Below are 11,654 nucleotides of genomic sequence, written 5' to 3' on the forward strand. Positions count from 1 at the left end.
CTAACACAATTATGAAGTGCTAATCTAGTCTAATTATGGGTACTCGAATCACGTAGCAATTTATTTGAATCCACTTCCTATTTATTTTGATCAACTACTAGCTAGGGCTTTTAACCGTTTCCAATTCTCAAATAGACAGTACTTATCTTCCGACGTTCGGTGTCCCAAGCTTTGTCATAGTCCTAGCCTTATCCCAGTGGGTATCACTTGCCCCCTTTAATGAATTCACAATGCGCTAGTTGTTTTGCAAAGCTACATCCCCTATCTCAAAGGGTCTTATCATTTTTCACGGTGGAGTTACGTATCCACAATACTTCTTTATATCAACAATGCCATGCACGACCAACGTGTATATATACATGCATATCATCTCATCTCACAGCCACACAGTGCTTCCTAGGGGGTCACCCATCCCAATATTACTCTTGCCCAAGCATGCTTAACCTCGGAGTTCTGATGGGATCTGGTACGTTAGTGCTGGTATGATCGCACCCTCTCCAGTGGGGCGCATATCTATCGAAGAAGACGATGACCCAGCAGCTGATCAAGTAGGCCAAGCTGCATCGCCCAAGTTACCCTTATATTCTCATTACATGGACCACATCCTATCCTTAGCCACTTTCTCACTAGGCTCTAGTTATTTTCATAATGATCCTTGTTATATTCACATCATTATTGTGGGCACGACCTTTCAAGACATTCTACAGCCCTGTATCTCATTTTCTTTTTATTTCTGGAAAATTTGGATAGAGTTTCCTCTGTATTTCTCACTATCTCAACACCTGCACACAAAAACAAATACCAACAGTGCCTCACAGGGCCAATATGCGTAAAGATACATATATACATATCATACCACGTCATATCGTAGTCTCATAGGGCGCCCAATATCAATAATAGTATAAACTGATGGACTTACCTCGTATATCCAACTTGAATTGCACCTATTTAGACTTTCCGTCTACTTTTCCTTTCAATTTTCAACTTTACATGTCAACCGTAATTCAATACCTTACCTGGCACCTATCATTCATGCCTTGCTTACTTGCGTGCTGTGTAACTTCCCATATCGTCAGTAACCTTCTTATATTGATGTTGTCCTTCTGCTGAAATCACAAATTAGTATAAGGAATTTTATTCCCTATGACTCGGCTCTATCGCACGATCGTGGATATGAAAGAAAGGTAACATCCTAAATGCCCTGTAGCCTCTTGTTTATAGATGTGGTACACAACACACCAATAAACAAGACTCTACTAGACACGGTCTGTAGACACTCTAACGGCGAACTGCTCTGATACCACTTCTGTCACAACCCAACCCTGTAGGCCGCGACTGGGGTCAGACCTGGACCCCCGTATACATATTTGTCAACTGTAGTCAAATTGAACTATGAGCAAAGCGATACTACTCACAAAAAAAACCCAATGAGTTAAAACTTTTTTTGTGTACGTGTGGCCTCTTTCATTCATATCGTATCATGAAAGAGAATACAAGCCGACAAAACTGCTATAACGTAAAAACATTTATAATGTGCCGTATAGGCACAAACGAAATAAACTCATGAACAACCCACACATACATGTCTACGGACCTCTAAGAATAAGAACGACAACATCTGGCGGGACAGGGCCCCCGCCGTACCCCTGTGTAACCAAATATATACATCAGTGGTTTGGTACCAAAACTTGGCTCCGAATCAATGGAGCTCCTTCTAAACTTGCTGAGTGGAATCCTGAGCTGGTGGACTCCCAAAATCTGTATAGTACCTGCGAGCATAAAACGCAGCCCCCCAAAGAAAGGGGGGTCAGTACGATACATGTACTGAGTATATAAGCATAACATAACTGAGATAACAACTGAAACAGGGATGCAGGAAACCAAATATAGCATTTAATAGGGTACCGTACCTGCATCTCATAAAATAAAGTCATATATACCATTATCACATACCGTATCCGGCCCACTCGGGGACCCAGTGTTACAAGCACATCATCTGTCATGATAGGTATATATATACCATTAACGCTGTGGGACGTACAGTCCGATCCCTGTATATAGAAAGTATATACCGAGGAACGACGGCCCGATCCATGTATTATATAATAATGCTGAGGAACAACAGCCCGATCCGTATATCGTATAACAATGCCGAGGTACGACGGCCTGATCCATATAATGCATAATAATGCTGAGGTACGACGGCCCGATCCGTATAATGCATAATAATGCCGAGGTACGACGGCCCGATCCGCATAATGCATAATCTGTCGTGGAACGTACGACCCGATCCTTATATAGCAAAATGTGTCGAGGTACGTTCGACCCGATCCATATATATCTCATACTGCATATACATGGGGTTCTATGAATGGAATTATTCTCACATTACATACACAATTCTCATAAGACTAAGACATGCCAAAAGAAAGCTTCACATACCTCATATGGACTTCTCTTAATCATGTCCACGTCGTCGTCCTCCAAACCTATTTAACATGGATGTAATGCAAGTATAAACAACCCTTAACTTTTCAGCACCTTAAGTTATACACGAGTGTTCACATATCCATTTCCTCGCTCGTCTTCTCGACTAGTTCCTTCACTAGTTAACGAATTAACGAAAATCGGGCAGCATCTCCCCTATAATATGTCCTATCTGAATGTCCAATCACACTCCTAATGACTACAGCCAACCAAAACAACAACCTGCAGCACATGTATAAGCAGTTCACACCAACATAATACAACACAACCTGCAAATGACTCGCTCGAAACCACGATACCAAAATAGGGTTTCTAGTTTCCGTTTTGCAAAACCTTTTACCGTACGAAGCGGGGGTGTCATGTTTCTACAACCAGCAGATACCCCACACATTTTATGACACATTTAGGCCCTGAAACACAAACCACACAACCAGCAGCAGCCTCAACACACACAATGCCTCATTTCCACTACAATTTGACTATGACGACTTCAATTTTGATTGTGTCTATCGTCGAGCATTTACACGATTTTATTAAACTTCCAGCAGCCTAAAAGGTGTTTAATACACCTTATAACAACACCATAAACTTCAAATTAGAAGGCAAGACCTTACCTCACCCGAAATTGGTCAAAATTCATCAAAGTTGTCAAAACGTGAATTCTGGGCAGGTTACTGTCTCGTATTGTCCCTTAGTTTCGAAGGCCTAATTGACGGAAAAAGGATTTGTGTTCTCAATGAAAGTTATAGAAATGTATCTCAAGGTCGCAAACCATTTCGGATCATCCCTACATCAATTTTTTACAATGAGATATGCCCAAAATATCAACAGCAGTCTGTGTAGGATTTCCAGAACGAAATCTGGGCAGCAGCTCCCCCAAGCTTCACCACCATATTTGGAGTAGACAAAAACAAACCTGGGTTGTAGAGTCTACATGAAAGTTGTATCCCTATGTAATATCTTTCCAAAACATCTTTAATCACTTGAAACGGAGCTATACCGAAGGAGTTATACTTGTTTTACTAACAGTGGTATTTTCAAAAACGGGTCTGTTAACAAGAACAAAATCTCCTCTTTTCCCTAACGATAAATTTTATGTTGTTAAACACCGTCATATCACCATAGGATACCTTAAATAATTAATTTACGGAAAGAAATCGGGCCTTACCTTTCTTGGCCACCAAACCCATAGCTATACTCTCTTTTGTTCTTGGTTTTTCTCTCAAGTGTTTTTGAAGAGAGAAGGCTGAAATGTGATAAATTTCAGCACTTTACACATATATATATCCTTTTGGAAGGTGACACGTGTCATCCTCTAAGTGTGACACGTGTCACAACCTTAGGCAGCCACGTCATTACATGCCACCAATCACATGCTGCCACGTGGAAGTGTGGGTCCCACCTAGGTGTGTCACCTACCGGCTTGTCACCTACCTGCTTGTCACCTGCTTGCTTCGCTTTGATAAGTTCGAAAACTAGTTTTTCCTCCCTTTCGTAGGTTTGTCCTCTCGTCTTATTTTAAGAGCCTATGTAATCCGTACTACGCAAGCTTAGTATGTACTCAACTATTTTAAGTATGTACAACATCCAAGTTGGTGGCTTACGTAAGTAAATGGAGTACCACGACTCATTATTCGGCCTCCAACTCTTTCCAGATTCTTATAAACCTATTTCCAACCGTTACTACTTGGGTGGAGTCTCATAGATAACATGTATCCCGCGGCAATATTTTTAACTAAAACATGCTACAATGCATAAAACTATGGGGTGTAACATTAACCCACGAAATACATATCATAATTAGATTTGTAAATGATACTTGCATAAATCATAAGCTTTTCATAAACATGTTCATAGGAATAACTCATTAAGGATCTCAAGCCACCTTCTCTTTATGGTCTTAAGTCACCCTTGTCATTAAGGTCTTAAGTCACCATAAAGGATCTTGAGTCACCCTTCTATTTAATTAATCATTATGCAATATGGGTGTAGGTCTTCCATCATTACACTTTCTTTATCATACAAACATCATTAGTTAGGTTCTTAGGTCACCTTCTTCATTAAGGATCCTCAGTCACCCTTGCGTTCACTTTCTTGAAAAATTATCATTCATTTTGCATAAAGGATCTTTAAATTCATTCATAAAGCATTAGTAGAATATAACTTGAAAATCATGATCATAACTCATAAATCATACTTGAAACTAGAATATAGCATGGGTCATTAAAATTCAATTTGAAAACATGCAACATGATGTGAACTGTGCATAATTAGGCTAACAACACTGAAGAATATCATATTTTAGATGACCCAATACAAATCATGAAATTAGGACTTTTAATTGAAGAAATCATAAGAGAATTGAGGAGAAATTGTTGGGATTCCATGGGTGAAAGATACCCATGGATGAAGTCCCACATACCTTAAACTTGCTTAGCCCTAGATTGTAGAGATTAAAAGCTTGATCTTGAAGAACCCTTTTGAATTTTCTTGAGAGAGAAGAAAACCTTCAGAGAAGACTTGGGAGAAAAAGACTTTGGGGTTTTGGGAGTTATGGAGAGAATGAAAGAGTTAGAATGTTATAGGGTAGTTAATAGATATGAACTTAGTCCCAAAAACTATCCACATTCATTAATCAGATATAGGGAAAATACTAAAATAACCCTCATTAAACTGAATCTAGAACCCAATATAGACCATCTCCATGGTTTGTGGTCCCCTCCATGGTGGGGGATTTGGCTTTCCTGAAAAAGGGATTTTCGAAGGTTTCCCACCACGGCTTGTTATGGAAACCACGATCCATGGTGGTCTTCAGTAGTGGTAGACATGGTCATGAGATATTTTTTAGAGTTGGAGGGAGGGTTTCTAGATTTCCTCCATGGAGACCTTCACAGTCTGTAGAGGACAACATGGTCTATTATACTTGGTCGTGAAAACGATCCTAATAGGAAGCCTGTAGAGGGGCTTATCACGGAGACCATTATGATCTGTGGTACACCATGGGTTATGGTGGCCTCTCGTGGTCCTCTCTCAAGATACCTCTTGGCTGGGCAAGGACCACGGTAGCCTTTCATGGCTTAGGGTTGTCTTCACGGCCTGTATTGGGTCTCATGAAGACCACCTGGTGCCCAAAAGTTGAGTTTTCTGGTATTTCATCTTCTGTTCCTCATTTTCCCAACTTTTCAACTTCCCAGTCTTATAATATATCCCCTTGGGGACATTCATCCTCAAATGGGAATCAAGCTAGCCTGAATGGAATAGGAAAGGAACATAACTACTGAACATGAATGCAAAACATCTCGATAATGCATAAAATATGAAATCTTCAATCTCAAACTAAACGTAACTTTAAAACCCATTTCATGAACATGAATGCATATGAAACCATGAGAACAACTGAAACACATGATTTGGGTTGATTCTATCTTGAAGGAAATAAATACCTCAACTAGGCACGGAAGGAAAGAGATGAGGATATCAGGCATCATATCAGCTTTGGCCTCCTATGTAGCACCCTTAACCTCTTGGTTCCTCCATAAAACTTTAACTGAAACTATTTCTTTGTTTCTCAACTTTCTAACTTGCCGTTCCAAGATCTCAATTGAGCCTCTTCATAAGAAAGACTATCCTTAACCTCAATGTTTTCCAATGGAACAATGGAGCTAGGATCACCAACAAACTTCCTCAATAGTGACACATGGAACACCGGATGCACCGATGCCAAATTCGAAGGCAAATCCAACTCATAAGCCACCTAATAAATTCATCTCGAAATCTAATATGGGCAAACACAGTAGGGACTTAACTTCCCTTTCTTACAAAAATGCATCATACCCTTCATGGGTGAAATTTTCAAGTAAATCCAATCATTAACCTCAAATTTAAGTTCCCTTCTTCTCATATCCGAATAGGACTTTTGTCATCTTTGGGACATTTTCAATCTTTCTCTAATGAGTCTAACTTTCTCCATAGCCTCAAATAACAAATTGGGTCCTATAAAAGCGATTTCACCTACTTCAAACCAACCGATAGGGAATCTACACTGCCATTATACAAAGCTTCAAATAGAGCCATCTCAATGCTACTGTGGTAACTGTTATTATAAGAAAACTCTATTAATGGCAAATGGTCATCCCAATTTTCTTTAAAATCAATGACACATTCTCTCAACATATCCTCTAATGTTTGAATGGTGCGTTGGCCTAATCATCCGTTTGTGAGTGAAAAGTTGTACTAAGTTTCACTTGGGTACCAAGACCCTTTTGGAAGGACCTCTAAAACTGGAATGTAAACTGAGTACCTCGATCCAAAATAATAGACAATGGAACACTATGAAGATTAACAAACTATCGAATATGCAATATCGCATAGTCCTCAACTAAATATGAACTCTTAACTAGGAGAAAATGAGATGACTTAGTCATTCGGTCAATAATCACCCCACTACAATCATGTCGCCTACTAGTATAAGGCAAATTTGTAACAAAGCCCATATTCAAGGCTTTCCACTTCCAAGTAGAAATCTTAATGTCTTGAGTCAAACCTCTTGGTTTTTTATGCTCAACTTTCACTTTTTGACAACTAGGACACTTCGTCACAAAATCTGCCATATCCCTTTTCATGCCATTCCACCAATAAATTTCTCTCAAATCTCAATACATCTTTGTGGAATTGGGATGTATAGAATATTGCAAACTATGAGCCTCGATCAATATAATTTCTTTCAAGCCATGAATATTCAGAACATACAATCGGCCTTGATATCTCAAAACATCATATCTCCCTTGGGAAGAAGCCTCAAAGGCTTTTTCGAAAACCGCTTTCTTTAATTCAACCAAAGGAGGGTCACTATCTTGTTTTGCCTTTACATTAGCCACAAGAAATGATTCAGAACCATTTTGCACAACAACACCACCATCCTCAGAATCGACCAATTGAATACCCAAATGGACTAATCTTTGCACATCCCAAACTAGTTCCTTCTTTTCATGGACAATCTACTAAGAGTGTCAACAACTACATCTGCCTTACATGGATGGTATAACCTACTCATATCATAATCCTTTAACAATTCAAGTTATCTTCTTTTTCGAAGGTTTAAGTCATTTTAAGTGAACACATATTCCAAACTCTTGTAATCGGTGAAAAACATCCACATTGATACCATACAACTAATTTCTCAAAAATTTCAAAGCAAATACCACCGACGCCAACTCTAAATCATGAGTCGGATAATTCTTCTCATGCACCTTGGACTGCCTTGAAGCATAAGATATCACTTTTCTGTTTTGTGTTATCACACAACCAAGACCAACTCTTGAAGAATCACAATACACAATGAACCCAACAAAACCTTCTGATAAAGTAAACACCAGAGCGGAGGTAAGCTATTTTTCAACTCTTGGAAGTTTTTCTCACATACTCCGGACAATTGAAATTTCACCTTCTTTTAAGTAAAGGTATTCAAGGATGATGTAATGGAAGAGAAACCTTTCACAAACCATCTATAATAATTGGCTAATCCCAAGACACTTTAAATGTCAGAAGGATTCAATGGTCTAGGCCAATTCTTAACTGCCTCGGTCTTCTTTGGATCAACCATAATTCCTTCATCGGAACCAATATGACCAAGGAACGCAACTGACCTTAGCCAAAATTCACACTTGCTAAACTTTGCATACCACTTTCAATCTCTGAGGATTTGCAACACAATCCTCAAATAATTGGCATGCTCTTTCTCACTATGAGTGTAGATAAAAATATCATTAATAAAGATAATCACAAACATATCCAAGTATTTCTTAAACACCCTGTTCATCAAATCTATATAAGCTGCAGGGGCATTTGATAGTCCAAAATACATAACCACAAATTCAAAGTTACCATACCAATTTCTAAAGGTCGTATTTGGAATGTCACACTCCTTCACTTGGAGTTGATGATAATCCTATCGAAGATCAATCTTTGAAACGTAGCTTGCTTCTTGAAGTTGATCAAATAAGTCATTAATCCTTGGAATGGGATACTTACTGTTAATTGTGATGTTTTTCAATTACCGATAATCAATACATATTCAAAGAGAACCATCCTTCTTTTTAACAAAGAGAACTAGAGCACCCCATGGAGAGATACTCGATCTAATAAAACCCTTATCTAGCAAATCTTTGAACTAATCCTTTAACTCTTTCAATTCTGCCAGAGCCATTCAGTAAGGAGGAATAGATATAGGTTGCATATTGGGTAGTAGATTGATATCGAAGTCTATTTTCCTTTCGGGAGGAATACCTCAAAGATCTTCGGGAAAAACTTTCGAAAACTCATTAACAACTGAAACTAACTCAAGAGTAGGAGCTTCGAATTTAGTATCTCTAACCCGAACTAGATCATAAATGCAATCTTTAAAAATGATTTTTTGAGCTTTAAGGCATGAGATGAATTTAATCTTAAACATGAAATTATTACCTTTCCATAGTAGGACTGACTCATTTTGAAATTGAAACTTAACCACATGGGTTCTATAATATATAGAGGCATAACATGCATGAAGCCAATTCATACCTAGAATAACATCAAAATCGGTCATGTCAAGCTCTACAAGATCAACAGAGGTGACATTATGAAAAACTGAAACTGGATAATTTTTATAGACTCTTTTAGCCACAACTAAATCACCCATGGGAGTATAGACCAAAAAAGGCTCTAACAAGATCTTGGTAATAAAAATGAACCTCATAAAAATATAAAGAGTTACAAATGATAGACTAGCACTTGGATCTAACAATGCGTAAACATCAAAGTCCAAGACTTTGAACATACCCGTGACTACATCGGAAGACTCCTCAAATTCTTTCCTAGCTTGAAGGACATAGAACCTATTGTGGCATGGGCCGCCACCTTGTGGATTTTGTCCACCTTGAGTATTTTGACCTTGAGGATGCCCTTCTTTTCCTTTGTTAGGACACTCGAAAATCTTGTGCCACATCTTACTGCATCTAAAACATGCAATTGTTCCAACCAAATATATTCCTCCATGATTTCTCCTATAATTATCATACTTAGAAAGAGTAGATACACTAACACTGCCATTGTACCTTAGAATTTGAGAACTTATCTTTTCCAAACCTTTGCCCCAAAGCTTGTGAAGAACCTTGGCCTTAAAACTTTTGTCCTTTTTGGAAACATTCATTACCACCAACAGATTTGTTGTGAAAAAAACTACCTTTATACTGAGCCCTCTTGGACCCCCTTGCACTTCTCTCCATAAGTTTTTCTCCTTCAATTTTCTCAAAATAGGTAATCAGCCTAGAGATATCCATCTCTTTGATAATTAGGGAGGTTCAGGACTTTTTCATAACCAAGTCCAACACACCCAAAATAAACTTGCTCATTCAGACATGAGAGTCGACTACCAAAGATGGAGCATATTTAGACAACTTAGTAAACTTGAGGGCATACTCTCTCACACTCATGCTTCCTTACTTAAGATTTATAAACTCTAACACCTTTTCTTCAATTAGCTCAAGTGGGAAAAAGTGATAAAGAAAGGTAACCTTGAACTCTTCCCAGCCTATAGGACCCTCTTCAACCCTTTCTGCTTTATATTGAGTGTTCCAAACTTGATTGATTCCCTTGAGTTGATAAGCCACCACTTCTGCCTTCTCCTCTAAAGACACTCCCATAATCTCCACAATCTTGTAAAACTCATCATTTAAGTCTTGGGGATCCTCATCAACCTTGGATCCATGAAATTCGAGAGGGTTCATCCTTGCAAATTCACTTACTCTAGAAGTCGGAGTAATCATATTTTGAGGAGCTACCATACCTCAATTCACTTGAGTGGTCACAACCTAGGCTAATATCATAAAAGCCGTAGAAACTCCGTATTAGATACTAGCTCATTCACATGGTCATTTGGAGTATGTTGCTACTCATCAACAACATTCCTTTGAATGGGGTATGACTGTGGAAGTATGATTCTGAAATCGCAAAGAGAAAGTGTTAGAGAAGGAAACCTCAAAGTTAAAATCTATAGCACGATAAGATCATGAAAGAAGTTAAGTGTTTCCTAATATGCCTCATAGCCTCCTATTCATAGATGTAGCATGCTTCACACCGATGAGCAAGACTCTACTTGACGCGACATGTTAGACTACCAAAGACACTTGAGCCTTATATTCTAATACTAAGTTTTTCATGACCCAACCTAGGGCCTAGTCGTAACACGGTAATTAGAATCCCAAGCGACTCCAACCAAGCCTCTTAGAGTAACATTCATGAGCATACATAAGGTACATGAAATAAACAAATAAGAACCGATGATACGGAAGCATAGTCTCAACTATAACATAAGTCTCAAAATGAGAAAATAACAACATAGACTCTATAATATCTAACATGCATCTACTACTAGATGGGAATGTGATACAATCTCCCATCTCACCCAAAATAAAGTGTAAATAAAGTCTTAAACTTGTAAGAAGTAAATGTCTCATCCTTAGAACATGAGGACTCACCATAATAGAAAAATAGTAAAACTCTAACCATGAGTCGGAGGAGGCTGAATATGATCATTGGACTCTACATTATGATACAATATAGGCAAAAAGTATTTGTTAGTACATGGAATACACTAAGTATGTGAGAATGTACATAAACATTAAATATGGGACATAATCAATATAAATCATGGATGCAAGACCAATATCAATAAAAATATGAGTAAACATAAAAATATTAAAATCTTTATCTCGTTGGTTAATGCATCAAAAATTCATAATCAACATAAGAACTTACATATGTGGGAGATAAATGTAGCCAACATTTAGACCATGTGAGCTATTACATGAAATCTGATGATACCCACATCGAAAAGGGGGAGGCTACTTTCTAAGGTAAGCTTTGTCTAATTAATATCATCATGTACTAAATGTGGATCCACTAGCTAAGTCATATTGGCAAAACTATGGTGGCAACATAGTTTAAGAGACTAGAGGTTGCTACTAGGGCTTAGGTCGAGCTCCCAACTCAAAGTTCACTTGGTGCTAAGTGTATCAACCCATGGAATACATATCATAATTAGATTCATAAATCATGTTTGCATAAGCTTTTCATAATCATACTTCATAAATATGTTCATCGGAATAGCTCATTAAGGATCTTAAGTCACC

At 38.2% G+C, this 11,654-nt stretch overlaps 1 pseudogene; it reads right to left on the reverse strand.

Moving 5' to 3' along the window:
* Positions 1 to 376: 376 nt before the first annotated feature.
* Positions 377 to 494, reverse strand: LOC129881317 (5S ribosomal RNA; annotated as a pseudogene).
* Between the last annotated feature and the right edge of the window lie 11,160 nt (positions 495 to 11,654).

This window comes from Solanum dulcamara, chromosome 2 (assembly GCF_947179165.1).
Source record: "Solanum dulcamara chromosome 2, daSolDulc1.2, whole genome shotgun sequence".
In the NCBI taxonomy this organism is placed as follows: Eukaryota; Viridiplantae; Streptophyta; class Magnoliopsida; order Solanales; family Solanaceae; genus Solanum; species Solanum dulcamara.